Below are 20942 nucleotides of genomic sequence, written 5' to 3'. Positions count from 1 at the left end.
TTTCGGACCTTGCCATAAGAGGAACAGGTCATCGATGAACCTGAGCCACAATACTACATCTGTGGTGTATTGTTCATTTTCCTCTCTCCAAGCTATGTTCTTCTCCCACCAACAATGGTGAGTTTGGCATAGCATGGATAGAAGTACACGCCCATAGCACAGCTGCATACCTGTGCATATATGTTTTTATTGAAGAGGAACACATTGTTGGTTAGGCAAAATGTTATCATGTCTAACAACATGTTTGTATGTCTTAGCTCATATATTGGCCTTTGTTTCAAGAAGTACTTAATTGCTGTTAGTCCCACGTCGTGTTGTATTGACGTGTACAGGGACACGTTATCTATCGTGGCCAACCAATACTCAGGATGCCACTCCGTGTCCATGATGTTCCTAAGAAAGTCCCCAGTATCTTTAAAAAAAGAACTCATTGTTGGGACAATGGGTGCTAGGAAGTGATTCACATATGATGCAATGGTTTCACACAAAGAGCCACAGCTAGATATTATAGGCTGGGCAGGTGGATTATGCAGTGTCTTATGAATTTTCGGCAGGAAATAAATTGTGGGGATTATTTGATGTGATACAGTGAGATAGTTCTTTTCTTCATTGCTGATCAATCCCTTTTCTTGCCAAACACTGATTAATTTATGTAAGCCATTCATCATTTCAACGGTTGGATTACGTTGTAGTAGTTTGTAATTTGTCATGTTGTTCAGTTGGCCATTGGCCTCTTCCAGATACTCTGTTTTATTTTGGATGACTATGTTGCCCCCTTTGTCTGCCGGTTTTATTTCTATTAGAGGGTTTGTCTGGAGGGCTTTTAGCGCTGATCGTTCCTTCTTGGTAACATTTTCTTTGCTATTTGTTGTGACTTCTAGTTCCGCCACAACTAGGTCATGGTAGATGTCTATGCGGTTGCCTGGGTTTAAGACAGGGCAGAATTTGGACTTTATCTTAAGATTGGTTTTAGAGTGTGAGCCAATTCGGATTTCCATTTTTATTATTACTTGTGTGTTTGTTTGTTCTATATCTTCTAGTTTGTGTGCCAATTCATAGGCAGTCTCTAGGCTTGTAGCATTCACAACTGTAAACTGTTCTTGTTCTGTGCGTGGAGTGGACTGATTCCCCCTTGGTCTTGTGAACTGCCGGACACTGGTCTTCTTAATACGAAGATAAGCTTGATAGCAAGCAATGCATATTCACTACTGAGCCCATAATGCACCATAATATGCCACTTGGAGTCTCTAGTACAAATAATGAACACAAATGACAGACAAATGTTTGTTAACCGTGACCCGGAACAGTATATGTCCGAAATGCGTAGGTGGGGAAAACCTACAGTAAATAAATAACTGAAGCTAATCGTTGAAATGGTCTGCGGCGTCTTCCTAATTGAAGGAATTTGCTCGAGTATATATATAATATTTATATATCCAACCAACTCCAGTTCATGCAATGAATCCACACTGGTGCCGCGACCTCTGTTATTAAATGCTTTTTATGTAATTTTGCAACGGGTGGTGGGTTGGCCACTACATATGTATATTGTGGAAGGCTTAAAACAATTGAATGATGTAACTAAATACAGTATGGCAAGTAAATCAGAGAATGATGAGTCAAATAGAATGATTTTTGACAATCTGAAACTTTGGAGGGAATAAGAATTATTGGAGCACAGTGAATACATGTATTTATATTGTAAGGACCCGAAAATTCCTGCACTATACCTCCTGCCCAAAATACATAAAAATGCCACTAGACCACCAGGTAGACTGATAGTGTCATCCAGGGGCAGCACATTAGAAAATGTATCAAAATATGTAGATTGTTTCCTACAGCCATATGTGCAGAACCTACCGGACTACATAAAAGACACAGGGGATTTTTTAAACAAAATCAAGGGGATAGAGAGGCAAGAAAATTACCAGCTCTTAAGCATGTATGTGTGTAGCCTTTATACAAGCATTCCACAGAATGCTGGAGTTGACGCTTGCAGACACTTCTTAAAGCAAAGATCATTGTCATATCTGGTTCATACAGAGATGTTACTGGATATGATTTCTATTTGTTTGAAAAATAATTTTGTCATCTTTGACAAAATTTTGTGCAGACAAACCCAGGGGACGGCAATGGGGACCTGCTTCGCCCCCAGCTTTGCAGGTCTTTACCTCAGCTGGTGGGAGGAGCAGGTGGTCCGGAACATCACATTGTACCAAGACCACGTCGTCCTCTGGACAAGGTACATAGATGAATTTTTTTGTATTTGGAAGGGAGATCAAGTGAAAGCTTATGAATTCGTCCAAGTACTTAATGTGAATAACTACAATCTACAGTTAACTAGCCAGAGCAGTAAAGAAAAAATTGTTTTCTTGGACCTTGAAATATTTATTGAGAAAAATGCAATACACAGCAGACTCCACAGGAAAAAGACAGCTGGCAACAGTCTGTTACTCTCTCAAAGTTGTCACCCCAGAAATCTGGTTGCTAGTATCCCGTTTGGAGAACTCTTGCGCGCTAAATGCAATTGTAGCTCGAATGAGGACTATAATAAAGAAGAGGAAAGAATGTGCAACAGATTTAGAGATAGGGGGTATAAAGAAGACACTATTTTAGCGTCAGTTGAAAAGGAAAAGAACCTTAACAGGGACGAGCTTTTGAATAAATCCAAAGAAAGTAAGGAAACAGATAAAAAAACTCAGGTTTATTACAACTTACCACAACCAGGCTTGGGAGGTACGGAAAAGTTTAAATAAATTCTGGGAAGTATTGAGAACAGATGAGGACCTCAATGTGCATGTGGGATTATACCCATCTATCACTTTCAGACGCTGTAAGTCATTAAAAGATACTTTGACAACTAGCTCAATAAAGGAGAGCAAGAGGAAGAACCCTGTTGAAGGTTTTTTTACTTGCATGAGGTGCAAGGCATGCAAGTACAGTCAGAACCGCAAAACTGTAAAACTGAGGAGAGACAAGCCAGCTTTCAAAATTGCTAGACACTTTTCCTGTGATACGGAGTTCGCAGTGTATGCGTTGAGATGTCCCTGTGATCTCTATTATATAGGGAGCACTACCAAGAAAGTCAAATTACGAGTTCTTGAACACCTAAGAGCAATTTCCAAAAATGATAGGCAGTACCCGGTTGCTCACCATTTCCATGAAGTACACAGCAAAAACCAAAATCTCCTCAAATTCTGTGTGTTAGATTCAGTGCCCCAAAGGGAAAGAGGGGGGAATTGCACTATCGAGTTGAGGAAACTTGAGTCTAAGATGATCATAAGGTTTAACACTATGATGCCTACAGGGTTAAATTTTGACGAAGAAGAACTGGCAATTCATCTGAGATAAGAAGTTAATAATTTATTTTTTGTGTCTGAACCTTTGCGTCTATTTGTTCTTTGATGATGTTTTAACTGATTGTTTTTAATTCACTAAGAGAGAGTTCCTCGGCACTAAATCAGAAATTATATGTTGTTTCCATTGCAGAAAGAACTATATGACAGATTGGAAGATCCGGAAAATGAAATATGTTTCTGCTCACTCGAGCAGGATTTTATTTTCAAATGCATTAAATGTTGAAAGCTGATAGAAAGCGTGTCACAAATTGCAGTATGTTGCAAGTTATGTCTGTTTATGAATTATGAAGCCCACTGGGGCAGTACTTCTATCAAATTACTTTGTAGCGTTTTTCGAAGCAGGCTTAACAAGGCAAAGTGAAGCGATGCCCACTGGAGCAAAATACTTTTCATGAAAATCATTTGCACTGTTAATTCTCAACATTTAAATGTTTTATCACAATTATGGTTTAAGTTAAAATTCACGGAACTTCATTGTTTTGGATTGCTTAAAATTAACACTGGAGTCTTTTCACTGTTTCTATTGATTGAAGGCGGAACTAGTCTCTATCACTTTAAATATAACATTGTATCGGTAAAACTCCACCCATAAACAAGCTGTGATTGACAGCAAAACAGCGAAACGCGGTGGGCACCCGTTGCAAAATTAAATAAAAAGCGTTTAATAACAGAGGCCGCGGCACCTGTGTGGATTTATTTGCATGAACTGGAGTTGGTTGGATATACGGGAGTGGCGTCCCTGCCGCGTTGCCCGCCGCCATTGAGGCTCATCGCTTGCCGAAACTTGGTGTTGGGATATATATAAATATATATATATATATAACTTTCTGTTTCATATTTTAACTCGTTTACCGCGGCGAACATTCCGCCGCGGTGCAGGCCTTCTGAAGGGTGGATGGGGCTACATCGGCCAACGGTCTTTAGTACCACCAGAGAGGGAGTGCTCCCGTCGGCCGTTGGCCGACAGGAGCACGGAACGGGTTAAAAGCACATTTAACTTTCAACCCTTACCCCATTCTGCTTAATCTTAGTTTCCATACTAAACGTTTCTGCAACATTCCTGGTTCGAAGTGTTGGCAGCCAATCAGATCACAGGCTCGAGATAAGGAGGGTTATCTTATCTTCCATGGCCACAGTTGTATATCTGAAAAAAAATGTATATTTCTCAGGCACAACTGAACAGATTTATACCGTTTAACAAAAAGAGTGCTCTCCAGGCCAAGAGCTACCTTTCTGTCAAATTGGTTTTTATTCTGTTCAGCAGTTTGGGTTGTAGCTGCATCAAGTTTCCCATGGTAATTAATGTGGAGAAAAAGCATTTGGGACTCCCTTTTTCTCTGACCCCTCTTGTATTGGTTTTGAAAATTTTGCAAATATTCGTCAAACAACGCCTAGGATTTCAGCCTTAGCGAATCGCAAACGGCCTTTTTACCGATTTTGGAATGTTTGAAAAATTAGCAAAATAAGGAATCGCAACAAATTGTGATTCCTTATTTTGCTTAAGCATTTAAGGAATCACAATTTTGCGATTCCTTAAATGCTATGTATGAAGCTTTTCAAAATTGCGATTTCAGGTTTAGAAATCGCTAATTACCACCAACTTGTAGTTGGTGGTAATTTGCGATTTCTTGTAAATATGCACAATTGTGAATTTGTGAGGGTGGCATATGACGCACATACATTCCCATATGCACACACATGTAATTTACAGGGGTGCAGCAGGGTGTCCTTGAGACACCCCTGCACCCTTGAAATAATCCTCAAATAGCGATTAGCAAATTGCGAATTCGCGAATTGAGAATTATTTCACAGTCATTTCTATGGGCCTCCTGGCCCATAGAAATTAATGGGAAATTATTCCTTATTTGCGAATTCGCAAATTGCGAATTCGCAAATAAGGAATAATTGGAAATCGCTAAAAAATAGCGATTTGGTACATACATACCATTTAGCGATTTCTAAATAGCGATTCCTTAAAATTCGCTATTTAGAAATCGCAAATGGTGATGATGATACATATGGTCCTAACACTTTTCCTGCTGGAACAAGGTCCTAACTATAACTACCTACTGGCGACCGCCAGTAGGTTACATACATATATAGATAGATAGAAAGAGAGAGAGAGAGAGAGAGAGAGAGAGAGAGAGAGAGAGAGAGAGAGAGAGCGAGAGAGAGAGAGAGAGAGAGAGAGAGAGAGAGAGAGAGAGAGAGAGAGAAAGAGAGAGAGAGAGAGAGAGAGGAAAAACACACATTTAAGTTGTTTGAATTGCATTTAACTTAATTACAGATATAGTTGCAACATTTCAATGATAGTATCCATGACTCCTTAATGTTTAGCAGAGTGGGATTTATACATTCAGTCAACGCAGAGAATTTGTTGATGGACCTTTACCTGGTAAGGTAAACATATTTACAGAGGCATTTTGTAGATATGTTCATCAATTATGTTTCTTATACTTCTAAGCTTTAACTTTCTAGTAGACAGTGTTTATGCTTTGCTTTCTTTGACATTCACCCTCTATCTGAAACCTGCAATTCCAAGTGAGTGCTCCTGCAATGCTGCCCATAATCATGACGTACTGTAATTGAAAGCAATTTCTGCTTGTTGAAATCTTGTTTCCACTGCAAGATACTAGCAACATAAACTATATTGCACAGCATAGTTGAAGAAAGAGGAATACCTGTAATCTTGTCTGAGCCAGATTCAGATTAAAATGACGTGCCAATACCATGAAATCACCCTCAAGATGACTCCAAGGCAGGAGAAGAATGACATGCAGAGATCATTCAAAAAAATGTTTGAGTAAGTTGGGCAATTAAATGTAAAAAGTAAAACCACACAACAATGTTGCTTTTAACATAACTTTTGCATAACCCTTTTTGGGATTTATGTTTTTGCTTAATATTTTTAATGATGATGGAATTCATGTTGAGGCCTCGGTTAATCACTGTCTTCTCAGGGTTCTGCCGGTCCCCAAATCAAGGAATTGAATGCAACTTAAATTTACCATACTGAGACTTGTTTTGGCCAAACTCCGAATTGCAATCCATTAAACGAACCCTGCACACTCTAGGCTGACTACATGGAGAACAGACATGCGCAAATGGGGACTTGTTGAGGAGCGCTGTCTGCGCTTAGTCTACACTAATGAAAATACTGACTGTGATTTTGAGACTTGGGGGTCCATGCTGGAGAAGTTACAATAGGCTGGGCAACTATGTGGGGACTTGGAGGCCTTATCTCAGATGGGAAGCTCCAGAACACAGACACGGACAATACCTGAGGCCCTCTCCAATTGACTATCACCGGATGGGAGGAACGGTCTGATGTGTGTGTTGGGAGTAGCTAGTTGATCCTTGCAGATTGTGGTAGGCAAGCTGGATCATTAGAGGACCCTCCCCGTGGGTGGGGTGATGTTTTCATGTGAAAACATTGCGATAGTGGTTAAACCCCTGACAAATCCATGTCACTGGATGGCCATGGACCGGATCAGTTGCCTCATGTCATGGTCTAGTCAACATGTTATCTAATGCACTGTGGGTCCATCCTGGGGAAAGAGTGGGGTGGACTCTGATGTATACTTAGCCTGTCTCTATGTTTTGGGTATACGTGTATTATAGTTTCTCTATGAATTGCTGCCTACATTTTTTTGTTCTTTTTTTTTACATGTTTTATGTCATAATGACAACTATTTAATTCATCTGGGTTGTTCAGCACTCCCAGCATTCGTGAATGTACCTCATGATGTCATTTGTTGTCCGAATCCTGGATTGACCCGATGGCATTATTGATCCAAGGAGGGTTCTTAATTGCACGAACTGTGCTTGTTTTGACATCATTTGCGAACAACGTATCAACGTGCAAATTAAATGTATGCTGATGGCTGCATGATTCCGAACTAAAAACAAATTGAAAAAATATATATTTTTGATTATCAAACATTATTCAGATTGTTATTACAGAAATAAAATAAGTTTACAGATTGAAACCTTTTTAAGTGAAACAAATATAATAAGTAGTGTTGCGGGGATTCTGCACACACAGAACTATGAGCAGGAAAACAGGACATTGGTGTGTAGAGGCTAAGCCTTCCTACCACCAAAGTACCCATAATCCCAGAACCGACCAGCTGTAGTGTCTCATTCATGCTCCTACATAATCACAAAGCTACAAATTATTAGACAACTCAGAACACAACACTCCTGACTCCCTCAGGAATCATGGTAGAAAGACGTACCCCTTTGCTCACTCACTCGTACTTGTCCAAATTAAAATAATCAGAGTCACTGACATAGTTTAAAATGTTTATTTTAACTATTGTGCTCTAAAATGCAGTATACCAGCCACTACCAGTAGCAAACGCATAAACCTAAAACGCATAAACCCTCCCCTTGACTAGAAGAGGTTTCATTATATAAAGGAAGATCCCGGGGCTTTGGCAGCAGAACCCATACATAAGTGCCTACACTGTAGTTTTTACATCATAGGAACTGCAGAGTTCTTCTCCCTGCAAAGGTCCCTCTCCAAGTGTGTATTAAACCAACATGCCATCCCATAATATCAAAGCACCGGTTTCCAGCATCTGCAGCTGTGTAGCATGTTTTGTCTAAGTGCTAGGGACTGACCAGAACAGATTAACAAGGTACATTGTTTATAGACCATGCACAGAGTGTTCAGGCTAAACTACAGCAAGAAGCATAGAATGCAGAATGCAGACAGTTCTCATGTGAAATGCACAAACAGAGTCTTGCAAAATAAAGTCATGAAGTAACATGCGCAAAAGCAGCATCATGGTGGCAGAGTTCATGCTAACTTAGCAATGTCAACAATGACCCTAATGGACCATACTACAGTAGTAGTGAACATATGTTATAATTATTCTTCCTCCCTTTCACAATGGTGGATCTTACTTTGTATTCAACATGATGTGTGCCTCATACACCACTTTCAGAAGTTTGTTTGGGAGTTTGATGCATACTCATGGTTTCTAATGCAGAGACCCTACTGAGCCTTGAGACCTTTTCACTTTCACAGCCACATACTTAACCTATTACAGACATGCTTGCAGTTTGGATATTCTCTAAAGCACTGGTCACCTGAACCAGCCAACCTGCAACATCCCCACAATAGTGACCCATCTCGACCTGCATGTTGACCATGTGCCTTGATGAAGTAGCTGTAGCATGCATCAGCCTGTAAATAGATCTTATGAATCCAACTAATCGGAACAGAATATGATGATGCTAGCTTGTATGATTTAAATTATCATATTGCAATCCATTGCTTCCATTTGATACATTTGATACAGCATCAGTAATTTGTTTGACTCTCTCAATAAAAGAACAATGTTATTATTCTTGTCTAAACCATCTTTCCTGTTAACTATATTTGCAATCATTGACACTAACTGTGTATTAACAGATTTTGTTTTCTTATTTTGTAGGTGCTGCACTACCGGCATGTATTTCTTCAAACCACCAAAATGTATGATTGTGTCCAGATCATTTGTAGGGCTAACAATGACTGAACAACACCACCTAGAAGCAATGTTTCTGCAGGCAAAAAGTCTTCTATGAATGTGTTTGCCCCTTCTAGCAGGTTGTGTTATACCTGTGTCTACTGATTGTTCCTCTGATTCTTGAGGTAGTGGAGCGACTAAAATAGTATAGTCGTTTAAAAGTGTAAGCTTTACGTTCCATATCTCCAATAATGCATCATACAGGCAACAGTAAGCATTAATCAGGAGTATTTTCCTGCATATTACATGTTAAATTGTTTTTTAAATGTACTATCTTATTTTTTGAATAAGTAGGCAATACAGAGGTATCAGTTTCTGAAAGTCCAGCTAAGATTTCTAGCTCAAAGGTGCTTTCAATAATTTCTTCTAGAGGTGTTGAGGTGCCTGGGTTGAGGGTCTCTGGTTTGCTCCATGGGGCTCAGCAAGTTGAGTTGTGTCCTTTTCATATGTGAACGCAGATCGTACCACCACATCTGTACAGTGCTTAATTTTTAAAATATTAAGTGCAGGTGCTCCCAAAAAGTTTTTGGGAGGCCACACCCATCCCCCCGGCTCCACCTACTACCTGCCCGGACTGACCAAGTGCAACACTTTCCGAATTAGACACAACTATCCATGTCGAACAGTACAGTGACAGACATCACTGACTCTCTTTAAGAGCTGGCATTAGCACAGGCGGTGCCCAGTGTAATAAACGTTTTTTGTGCTTCCTCCAATGACTTCCTTCTCCACAGATTCCTTTATTACCACTCTCCATTAGTGCCTCTTATCTCTCCATAGTTTAGTTCCTCTCTCACAAACATTTTATTTAGTTTATAGCGCTGCTCACACCAGTGCAGAGTGCCAGAACACTTTATACCACAGACACATTGTACAGAAAGAATGAATCATGCTAGGAAATAAAAAATAAAACAGTGAGGATTACAAGGTGTGGAATCAAGTCACCTATAGATAGGTAGGCATTATATTTTAAAAGTGGTCTGGAAAAGCACAAACTCAGGGTTTAAAATGTACCAGTCATTGGGGTTGTCTTTACTAATAAGAATGCATTTTTACGCAAACTAACTAATGACAGTTTTTAGGCCACTGTGTGGAATAGGATTGTAATTTATGAATTATAAGTAACTCAATGGATCTCTGTTACAAAGCAGTAACCTAATGAACTTTCCACATAAAATACAGTTTTGTGACATGCAAAATACACATTCTTAGCAGCTGGCATGTCAACCCCTTGTACTACTGGTGAGTTAAAACTTGCACTACACAAACCTCTAATCCCTCTCCAGCAGGAACATTAATCACAATGTTATCTTTGACTTACCAAGAGGAGTCACTGACAGTGGTGGGTAAATAATGCCTGCTGCCTTGGGATGGTCGATGTAGCTGTAGTCTGTGGAGTCCCTCACCTCAAGCAGCTGCTCTGACTGCCATGATGATGTACTGGAGACAATGCTGGCTCTCTTCTCTGCATATAGTCCTCTACTGCTTTGCATCTAATATGCAGCAATAGATTTAACTTAGATTTAACTTGCTGTGAGAGGGCATGGCGTGGGACACCATCTTCAGAGTCTTGACTCTGTCTTAAGACACTCAGCGCCAGCTCTCACCGTGACTGGCAAAGCCGCCAGCAAACCTCCAAAAGAAGGAGGGCAATCAGGGTGGCACATGTCAAGAAGGTCATGGCTGTTCCTTACTGTAATTCCTCCGGCAGCAGCAGCAATTCCTGGTGGCAAGACAAGAGTGCTCATGCGCCGGCCTGTGCCAGCCACAACAGAGGCCTGACGGGCTGGCGAAACCTTGATTTCCAGGGGCTGCTGCACCAGCAGGCCATAGAGCAGGAGTGCTTGGTTTGAGGTGGCAATGCCCACTCTAATCAGAATGGGCTGTAAACAGCACCACTTGTTCGGTCAGGCGCAGCAGTTAAGAAAATTATGAATCCAGGCTGGACATTCAACAGGAATGTGCGATTTCTGTGAAAAACATGGAAAGCAGCACTGAATCCACGTGAGCTGGGCCTGTCCCATGCAGAGCAGATTCTCCAAGGCAGCTAAACGAATTGCATGGGGAGCGCAGCAGCAGCGCTCTACTTATTTAATTATGTGCTGGCGACAGGACTTTATTTGCATTCAATTCGGGTAGATGTGAATGTGTGACTAATGCATTTTAGTGCCATGGTGCGGTTACCAGCACTAAAATATATTATTCCAATCCCTGATGGGTGGTACTTAGTAGGGCTGCCCAATGCCCAGAGAGGGAAAATAATTCAACAGCCCTTGGAAAAAAGTCCTGGTACTGAGCACGGGAAAGCACCAGCACAAATTAAGCACTGCATCTGTAGCTCTTCAATGGTACGCTACAATACAGGCAAAAATACAGCATAAAATGCCTCATCTAGCTTTCCTCTCACTTACTCATAAACTGTCCCGTCAAATGATATTCCTGTGTTTGTTATGCCCTGAGTGGGAGACAGGATGACTCCAAATAAGCTGTCCAGATTAGACTTAATCACAGTAGCCCATTAGGGGCTGGTGTCGGCACATGCTGAGATAAATGAAACCAAAGCAATGTCACTGAAACACTACTGGTGACTGTGTTTATATAAATAGTTCAGACATTATATTTGACAATGTGATTTTTGTCAACCGATTAAAGATTCTACTGTTAGAAGACCTGCGCTAACTCCCCTCACCAATTAGGATTCTATATTTGGACCATGTTGGGCAAAGAAATTCTGATAACCAATTTAAAAGCATATTGGTGGCAACAGATTCATGTTCTAGATTTTTAGGGGTGTGACCTCAGACAAAAGTAGGTGTTCCAGCATTGGTAAAGGATTTGCAGTGTCTAATATCCATAGGAGCAGTTCATACCTTTTATTCCGACTATAGTCCTGCATTTGCCTCTACGGCTTATAGGGATGCTACATCTGCTCTAGGAGTATGTGTACAATTCAGCAGTCTGTATCAAGCAAGGAGTTATGGGTTAATCGATAATGCTAACGGCATGCTCATAAAAGCCCTGACTTCTACAGTACCTAGTTCACATCTCAGTTCGTATAATCATCTGTATGGAGTTCAGAGAGCATTACATAACTTGCCTAATTGAGTTCAGGAAGAGTGTACTCTATATGAGGTGCTCGGAGTACCTTTGTACATACTTGGCCTAGATAATCAGAGGAAGGTTACAGGGAAAATTAGAGCTGGACCAACATTTGAATGTCTTCCAGAACTTTCAGGGGGCAAGAGAAAAGCTGTCTAATGTGAAGCATTTGGAAACCACCACTGGTGAAGAGAAGGTTTCAACATCTACTGATGGTTGGGTCCAAAAGTTTGGGTTTTAGTTGAAGAAAAGATCCACTATTCTGAAAGAACCTTGTACTTACCACCGTAACATGTAATCAAAAGTGTTCCTTGGCCTAGAATTGATAAAAAAGACATGCATTTTGACAACATTAGAGAACTGGTTGCAGTGTTACTACAAATAGAGATATTTGTTAGTTCTGCAGCAGAGACTTATGATTTGTGAACAGCCATAAGTACTTAGGAAACTCAGAGGCTAATACAACAAAATACCCAACTCTTTTTACTGATACTGTACATTTTCAACACATGTCCTACAACTGGTATTGTGCACTTTTCTAAGAACATCAGCTCTGGTTTGGGGACTAGATTTACAGCTGTGTCCGGATTGATACTATAATGTTTTCATTTTCATTCTTTGTTCTCTAGTTTTTTTTGAGGATTTACTCTAACCGCCTCTCACTGCGTGAGAACCACAACAACTGTTTCATTACCCTGATCCTTCCACCTTATGAGACACCAGTGACATGCCTGTGTCACCCATCTGTCTCATCAAACACTCACATGTTGCTTGTGAACCTGATGCCATTCAAATATCCACATATGACATCTAAGAGACGCCCTCTAATTTGACAAGAAAAATGCAGAGAAATCTGTCTCCATAAACTGCGTCATGAAGAAGAGAAACTGTCAAAACATTTTTTTTATCATGCATGGTCTGCTTGATTATCAAAATGCTTCTCTTCCTAATAGATGTCATGATATGATAATGTATTTTATGATAATGTATTTTATATGACATAAAAGCTTTATCTTAATCGCTTTAAACATGTTAGGCATAAAAGAAGCATTCACACAAAGCTTACTGCATAATTTCATGCTGTTTTACATATTTTATGATATTTTATATATATTCTTTTAATGTTTATGCTGACTTTATTCATTCATTTATAGGTATGAAAGTTTTTATATCTCCCATTAGGCAATTTTACTTAAGTATTTTAACTAAACAAATTCCCTTAAATCAAGGTCTTACACACACCTTTGACTCAACCACTCCATGTTCAGACATGCAAGCCGAGGACATTGTAAAGACCCAAAGATCAGTCTCCATTTTGGGGCCAATCATTACGTTAGCCTGTCAACCCTTGACCTAGATCCTGCATGTCCATATATTTCAAGAAACTCATTAAAGCATAAAATCATTCAGACAATGACCTTGACAAATACCTAAGGTGACATACGTCTGAGACACGTTCTCTGTTATCTATGTCTAAAGGTTGACAGTGATTGTATGATATAAACAATATAGTCTGAATTGACATACTTTTCCCATACTAGTTTATATCACTTTAACTTGAACTGTCATACAGGTTCATAACAGTTATGTCCCAAATGATGTGCAAGTTCCCCAATGTAGGGTAAAGGTCAGTGTCTAATACCAAAACTCCCATGAAGTGTCCACTGAGTAGGAGGGGTCTTTGTCCTAGATAAACGCATGAGGGTCCTGCCAGCATTATGATGATTATAATAAATTAATTTAACACACCTCACCTTTTCATGCCCTATTGGTAATAATTGATGTATAGTAATCCCGTTACACAGCAGTATTAAAAAAGGTACATCGAAACCACACATCCATTGCACAATATTGACGTTTCACATAACAACATGAATGGAGAACACCACAGCACAAACACCACACAGCAGCTCACAAATGTAACATAACACACCAACATAATATATACACCAGTTCACAACATGAGAAAATATTTTGGGAAATAATCAATTGCCAAGTTTTTTCAAGCAGTGAATCTCCGGCCATTCATGATTATATTGCAGGTTTTAGAGCTTTCCCTCAAGTCAGTCCCTTTTAATCTTCTCTTTCAGTTACAGGAAGTCAGACAAGTTATTGACCATTTTAGTAAGAACAAAGCTCCAGGACCTGATGGGGTCTCTCCTGTTTAAATTAACTTGGATATCAATTTATGGGCCCCTTTGCTTACCCTGCCTCTAAAGACTGTGGTCAAAAGTTGGATTCCCTCTTATTGGTCGCATTCTGTGATCCGAACTATCTTTAAAAAATGTGTAAAAAGAAAGATCTATGCAGTTATCTCCCTGTCTCCCTACTTGATTAAACCATAAAAGTTGCATGTAGGGTATTCTTATCACGAGATGGCTGGTCAGATACTTGCTACCATCCAATATGGTTGTAGGCAGGGAAAAGCCAGCATTGATCAGTCTCTTAATTTATATATAATTGTGAAAATATCACTATTGCCAAGCCTGAAAGCATTCACAGGGCATTCATGGATCACGCATTGGTTTTCACTAGTGTGAACAGGAAAACATTATGGCCTTTTAAGATCTCAGTGGGATTTGGTGTGGATATTGTGTATTTGCTGGCTGATCTGCATTGGAATATGACCACCTAGTGGGAATGGGGACTACACAAAGGAGTTAGATACTATGCTTGGAGCCAGATGTTGTAATGTAACTTGTCTTGTGCATCCTCCCTATGCTTACCCCTGCTTCACTGCTTGGCCCTTGATGATGTCATCGTAATGTTGGGAGGGTTGAAAAGTAAGGAGATGTCAGTTGGTATGAGGGGCTGAGCAGTGGAACTGCTCCTGGTGGGGTCTATTTCTTATATCTACATAACATCTTATACCAAGGATTTTAAGTGAACAATAAACCTATAATCTTGGATACATCTATGGACTACAGATCTTTCTTTCATTACTTTAACACTGGCGACGATTTTAAAAGAACCTGCGTGCTATTTCTATGGATTTGGACTTTCAAGAAACTAAAGGATTTGGATTTGGAGAAACTTGGCACATCTAAGACCCCCACTAGTGACCACATCATCGGTCGCCCTTTCATGTAAGTGCCAGTTTCTGTTTCACTGACGTTACTTAACAATATTGGTCTGCTGTAATTTACGAGCTGTTTGGAGAGAGAGTACTGTATTTAATGCAGAGAGTGTGCTCCAAGCTGCCCAAGAAAAAAGGGAATGACGTGATAATTTGAGCCCCAGTTCTTATTGGAAAAAAACGTGTGGTTTTCAGTTCTGGCCTGCCCCACTATTAAGGATCTGCAAGCTTTTCATGTCCGGTATTTGACTCTGTACAAATCTAGTGAGGAGAAAACGTCAACAAGTCTTGGTGTTGTGGGATGGCATAATCGACTCTTTGTCTCTCTATTCGAATCGGAAGAAAAATGTAAAATGAGTCAAGCGTTTGGTTTGCTGCGCCTTACATGTTTAATTAACAGAGCCTATAAATCAATAAAGCCATTTCAAAATGCTTACTGATGTAATGCTCGTGAATTTTTGACCACAGTTTATTTTTGTAACAGTATGCTGCCTGGCGTGTGAAATCTGAAAGCAGATTTATTGTCTGAAAGTGTGGTTTTCTTTTACATTTAAGCACTGGTGAGGTTTTTTCATTAAGCAACTGTCATGTGGCTGTGCTCCTTGCGCAACGTTCAAATATTAAAAATGTAATCAGCTTGAGCTATCACGCGCTACTCACCTCTCTTTGCAGCACAGCTGGCAAATCTTTTGTGACGTCCTGTTTTTGTTCACATTTGAGGGCACGCTGAAGCCGGTAACCACCCGGCATGACAATCTTGAACTTGCCACCATCCTTGTTACCATAGAGATCACCATTACAACTGGAACGATAATGATGAGTTTTCTTCATGCAAACCTTTCCTTAGCAGAACTCTGAACCCATTCGGAGTTTCTTTGGAGCAACTTTGGATATTTTCAAAACGGATCAACAGTGCCATCTTGTGGTTTTATGGCACATTAACATTTCAGCTTGGCGCAGGGACTTGGGAATTTCGTAGAGGTACTGTTGAGTGACTGTTTTTTTTCAAATATGCATTTCCTTGCAGTGCTGTTCGTGAATCTAAGAGAGTGGGCCATCTTTTCTGCTTGTCTACGGTGACACGCACACCTTCTCTCACCTTTAATTGATTTATACTGTGATTTGCATGTGTTTTAATGTGTTTAACATATCAGTGCATGTTTTAAGTGTGTTTTTGTGTGGGTTTTGTCTTTTGTTTTGGTTGTTTTATCTTCGGGAAGATTTCTGGAGTGGTTGCTTTATTGTATGTATTTGGGGTCATTGTGGAAAGGATTTTGGGAGCTGTTGTGGCTGTGGTTTCCTATGGTGACTTTATTTTCAATCTTATTGTGGGGCATTCTTTGGTTTCTGTTTTTGTATACTTGTTGGAACATGTTTTTCTGTTGTGTTACTTGTGTATGGAAAGGGGGAAATGTGGTGTTTGAGTGCTTGGGAGTATAGTTCTCTCATTTGCTACCCCATAGGCTATGTGCCGTTTTCTTAGTTGTGGGTTACATAAGTCTGTCACCCCATTAGTTTTTTTAGGTTTCTTGGTTGTGGGTGACATCAGTCTGTCACCCCATTAGTTTTTCTAGGTTTTGTTGAGAGTCTGAGAGTTTTGTTCTCTCATTTGGGTTGTGGGTAACTTTGTCGGATACCCCTTAGCAATGTACCCCTATTCTTGGTCTGGTATGCAGAATTGGGAGTATGGTGTGTCCCCAGTCCTGCTGCTTCTTTCATTTGGTTGTGGGTTGGCTTTGGACAGACGCCCCGTTGGCATAGCTTGTTTTTACCTCTGTGGTTTTTGTGAATATTGGTCTCACATTTGGTTTGGGGTCGACAAAGTTTTGTCGCCCCGTTGGTCTTACTTTACCTTTGTGGTTGTATGGAGAGGATATGTACCTCCATTGTTGGGTGAGAAATATCTAGTCCCTGACATTGTCTGGATTGCTTTAGGACTTTTGTGTTTGTCCCAGTTTTCCTTTGTAGTTGTATGGAGAGGATGTGAACCTCCGTCGTTGGGTGAAAAATATCTAGTCCCTGATATTGTCTGGTTTACCTTTGGACCTTTGTGGGGGGCTTAGCTTTGTTTTATTATTAATGTGTTTGGAGTGTTAGAAGGTTTAGGACTTGGATGTTGAATCGCTGTGTTTTTTTGCTCTTTGTTTCTGAATCTTTCTGACATTCCCTTTTGTGCTTTTTCATCTTTGCACATTTACTTCTTTGTGAATTATATTGCTTGTGTGCTTATGATTCATTTGTTGATTTTGATGAAAGGGGGATGTGTTGAAATGTAACTTGTCTTGTGCATCCTCCCTATGCTTACCCCTGCTTCACTGCTTGGCCCTTGATGATGTCATCGTAATGTTGGGAGGGTTGAACAGTAAGGAGATGTCAGTTGGTATGAGGGGCTGAGCAGTGGAACTGCTCCTGGTGGGATGTATTTCCTATATCTACAAAACATCTTATACAAAGGATTTTAAGTGAACAATAAACCTATAATCTTGGATACATCTATGACTACAGATCTTTCTTTCATTACTCTAACACCAGACAGGGGTGCATTTTAGTCATCTGGAGGATCACCTGTTACATGAAGATTTTGAATTGCCACACATGAGTAAGAGACACGTAACACTTCTTCTTTATGCAGATGATACAGTTCTTCAAGCAAACACTGCATTGACCGTTCACATATACTTAACTCATTTGTGAGCTTCATGGCTTCACTCAATATATCAATTAATCTGTGGAAGACTAAAAAACATATTGCATTAGGGCGGAAATCTAGAGGGTTATTTCTTTCCCTTATCTCAGGGGTTTGCTTAATCACAAATGCTCCTGGTCTTCTTTGATTTCATCCAAGCAGTTTCTTTTTAAGAGGATGGAGGTAACACTATTTGATTTTGCTGTCAGACTTGGGAGCAAGCTGATCCATACCTTACTCAAGGTGTATGAGGTCATATGTTTCTCAGCACTATAGTGAGCTGTGGGGGGGTATGTGGAGTGGTGGAATATTGTTGTAAATGTTTGCCTGCACTCTTCCTCTGTATGTTGTGTTTTATTACCAATGAAGTACTAAACCAGAGATACATTTCTGACATGATTGTCCTCTCTCTCTTGTTGAAGTGGCCTTCTGTCTGGAATAATTTGGACTTGGATCTCCACAGGTTATTCTTGAGGGATTACCTATCATTGTTTTATGCGAACAAGATTCCTTGATTTAGCTACTTAAGAGTTTGCTTTTTGGCACATGGACATATGAATTTGTTTATGTCTCTCCTGAATCTATTAAAAAAGTTGACCTATTATGGACAAAGAATACATTTCTTGCCATTGGAAAGTTCAACAGAGAAGGCCATGAAATGAAACAAAGGAGCTGTTTGTGTGCATGCTATCCTTAAAACAACCCTGTACATTGAACCTTACATTCTTTTTGCAAGCAATAGTTATCATCAATAACTTTTAATTAGATTCAGCCTTGGTATGTTGCATCATTTGCTGGGTATCTTAAGCTAATCCTTGGTTGAAGAACTTGCTCCCTGCAGCTGTGATATGTTCTCCACCCATGATAACCGTCATTTTATCTTGTTCTGTGACTTTTATTCTGATTTCTGCCGCAAATTTGATTTACCCCTTCTTAAGAGCATATTTTTTACCAAGGCCAGGCCTGCTCTTATTTACATTAAAATGATATGATCTGAATGCACCTCTTTAGATATTTTCGGTTTTTTAGAGGGCGCGGTAAAGAAAAGATTAAGCTTAGGAAATTCATTTTTTACAGTTTGCCCTTTTATGTGAGCAATGATTGCTATTTTTATTCCTGTTTTTTGCTTTCATATATTTATTACCTTGATGTTCATTCTGTAGTTAAATGTAGATTGGTTTTTAACTGAGTATATTGTTTTATGAATCTTGTTTTCCGAAATAAACATTAATTTGTTAATTCACAGAAAAATATTAAAATGCTGAATTAAAAAATGACAAAGCAGGGGCGTGGCTTGGCGGGCGAAGATGGCGGTCGCAGCCTTGTAAACATCCCATCGGCCCGGACTTAATCCGTTCATTTATCCTGGCCCCCGAGCCCGCTGTTGAGACCCAGTGACTGGCACTGATTTGGTGAAGTCCCCTGCCTGCTCCGGTGTATCGATCCTGCGTTTTTCTCTCTCCTGTGCTCAAGAAGAGGTGACGGCGACGTGCGGCCTAGTGACCGGCTGGAGACCGGGGTCCTTGAGTTTGGAGACACCCGGCGGCGGTTGCGGGCTCGCGGGTGGTGGTGGCATCCACTGCGCCGCTCTTGGCTCAGCTCTACTGCTACGGTCGCCCACGGATCACAGCGACGCCATTCATTCCTGCGCCTTGGGCGGACACTTCTCTATCCTGTGATTGAGAAGAGGCGACGGTGACGTGAGGCCTCGTGACCGGCTGGAGACCGGGGTCCTCGAGTTTCGAGACTCCCGGTGGCGGTTGCGGGCTCGCGGGCGGTGGTGGCATCCACTGCGCCGCTCTGGGCTCGGCTCTACGGCTACGGTTGCCCACGGATCACAGCGACGCCACTCATTCCTGCGCCTTGGGCGGACACTCGTGGCGACGAGGCGTGGTGGAGGCCTGTCCCGCCTTGGTGAAGCCGGGACCTCGAGTTTCGCGACCTCGGGCCTGTGCCGGCCTGCCCGCTTCCTTCTTGGGGACTCCTATACCGACGTTCCATCCCGAGGCCTGGGGCCTCCAGCGCTCGTGGCGGTACCCAGGGGTTCCTGAGCCTTGTCGGGAGTGGTGCCCGCCCTGTCCAGTGTGCGGTCCTGGCGAGCCCGCGATCGGCCATGACCAGGGCTGGAGGAGGCGGCCCGCCTAAGCATGGCCCTATTGATAAATTCACAGGGCCTAGTGGTGGCTCTGGGGCGGCTGGTGGCAGCGGTGGCCCTGGGCCGGACAATGCAGCGATCCTGGCGGCCATCACCCAATCCCGGGACATGCTTGATGCTAAAATTGGGGCGGTAGGAGCGGATGTTACACTGCTGCGCCAGGACCTCCGCAATGCGGTGGTGCGGATCACCGAGGCCGAATCCTGAATCACGGTGACCGAAACGGACATTGGCGCCCTGAAGAAGAGGTTGGCGGAGGTGGAGGGAGTCCAGAAGACGTTGGCGGCCCGAGTGGAGGACGCCGAAGGGCGCGCGCGGAGGAACAACCTCCGCTTCATTGGCTTTCCGGAGCGGTGCGAGAAGGACGATATGGAGCGGTTCTTGACCCAGTGGCTGGAGAGCTGGCTCCCCGAAGGGGCACTGTCCACGTGCTTTGTTATCGAGAGGGCGCACAGGGCCCTGACCCAGCGGCCACCGGAGGGTGAGCGTCCTAGGCCGGTCATTGCCCAGCTGCTAAACTATCATGACCGCGATGTTATCCTGCGGGAGGCGAGGAACAAAGGCTCGCTCACCTTTGAGAATCATACTATCATGATCTTTTCTGACTACACGAAGATGGTGCAGCAGCAGAGACAATCCTTTGTGGCCGCCAAGGCCAAGCTGAGGGGCCTGAAGCTCCAATACTCTCTCCTGTATCCAGCCCGCCTGCGAGTGGTGTACCAGTCCCGGACACATTTCTTTGATTCACCCGAAGAGGTATTCCGCTGGACTGATGAGGCGGTGCGACTCAGGCCGCATGCCCAGCCGGGGCTGGACCCAGGCAGGTCCCAGGGATCGTCGCCGGAGCGGGCGGATCGCCCGAACCGAAAGGGTCGCCACCGGAGGTCTCGCTCTAGGAAGAGGTCGGCCTCCGCCAGTGCATCGCAGACGGGTGGTGCAAGGGACTCGGAGCACTCTGACACCGGCAGCTGAACATTGCTGGGACTGGACCCTATTTGCCGAGTACTGAGTTGCCCTACATTGGCTGGTGAGACTGTTCTATTATGAC

General features: G+C 41.9%; 1 long non-coding RNA gene across 1 annotated transcript in view; it reads left to right on the top strand.

Annotated features, from left to right (window-relative positions):
- Positions 1-8932, top strand: part of LOC147712746 (uncharacterized) — a 76211-nt gene extending 67279 nt beyond the window's left edge. The window contains exon 3 of the long non-coding RNA XR_015295769.1: positions 8804-8932. This is a non-coding gene — a long non-coding RNA (uncharacterized LOC147712746). The remainder of the gene's footprint in view (positions 1-8803) is intronic.
- Positions 8933-20942: the final 12010 nt, after the last annotated feature.

This window comes from Lissotriton vulgaris, chromosome 5, assembly GCF_964263255.1.
Source record: "Lissotriton vulgaris chromosome 5, aLisVul1.2, whole genome shotgun sequence".
Classification (NCBI taxonomy): domain Eukaryota; kingdom Metazoa; phylum Chordata; class Amphibia; order Caudata; family Salamandridae; genus Lissotriton; species Lissotriton vulgaris.
Note: the sequence above shows the minus strand (reverse complement) of the source record. Positions and strands in the feature narration are given on the sequence as shown.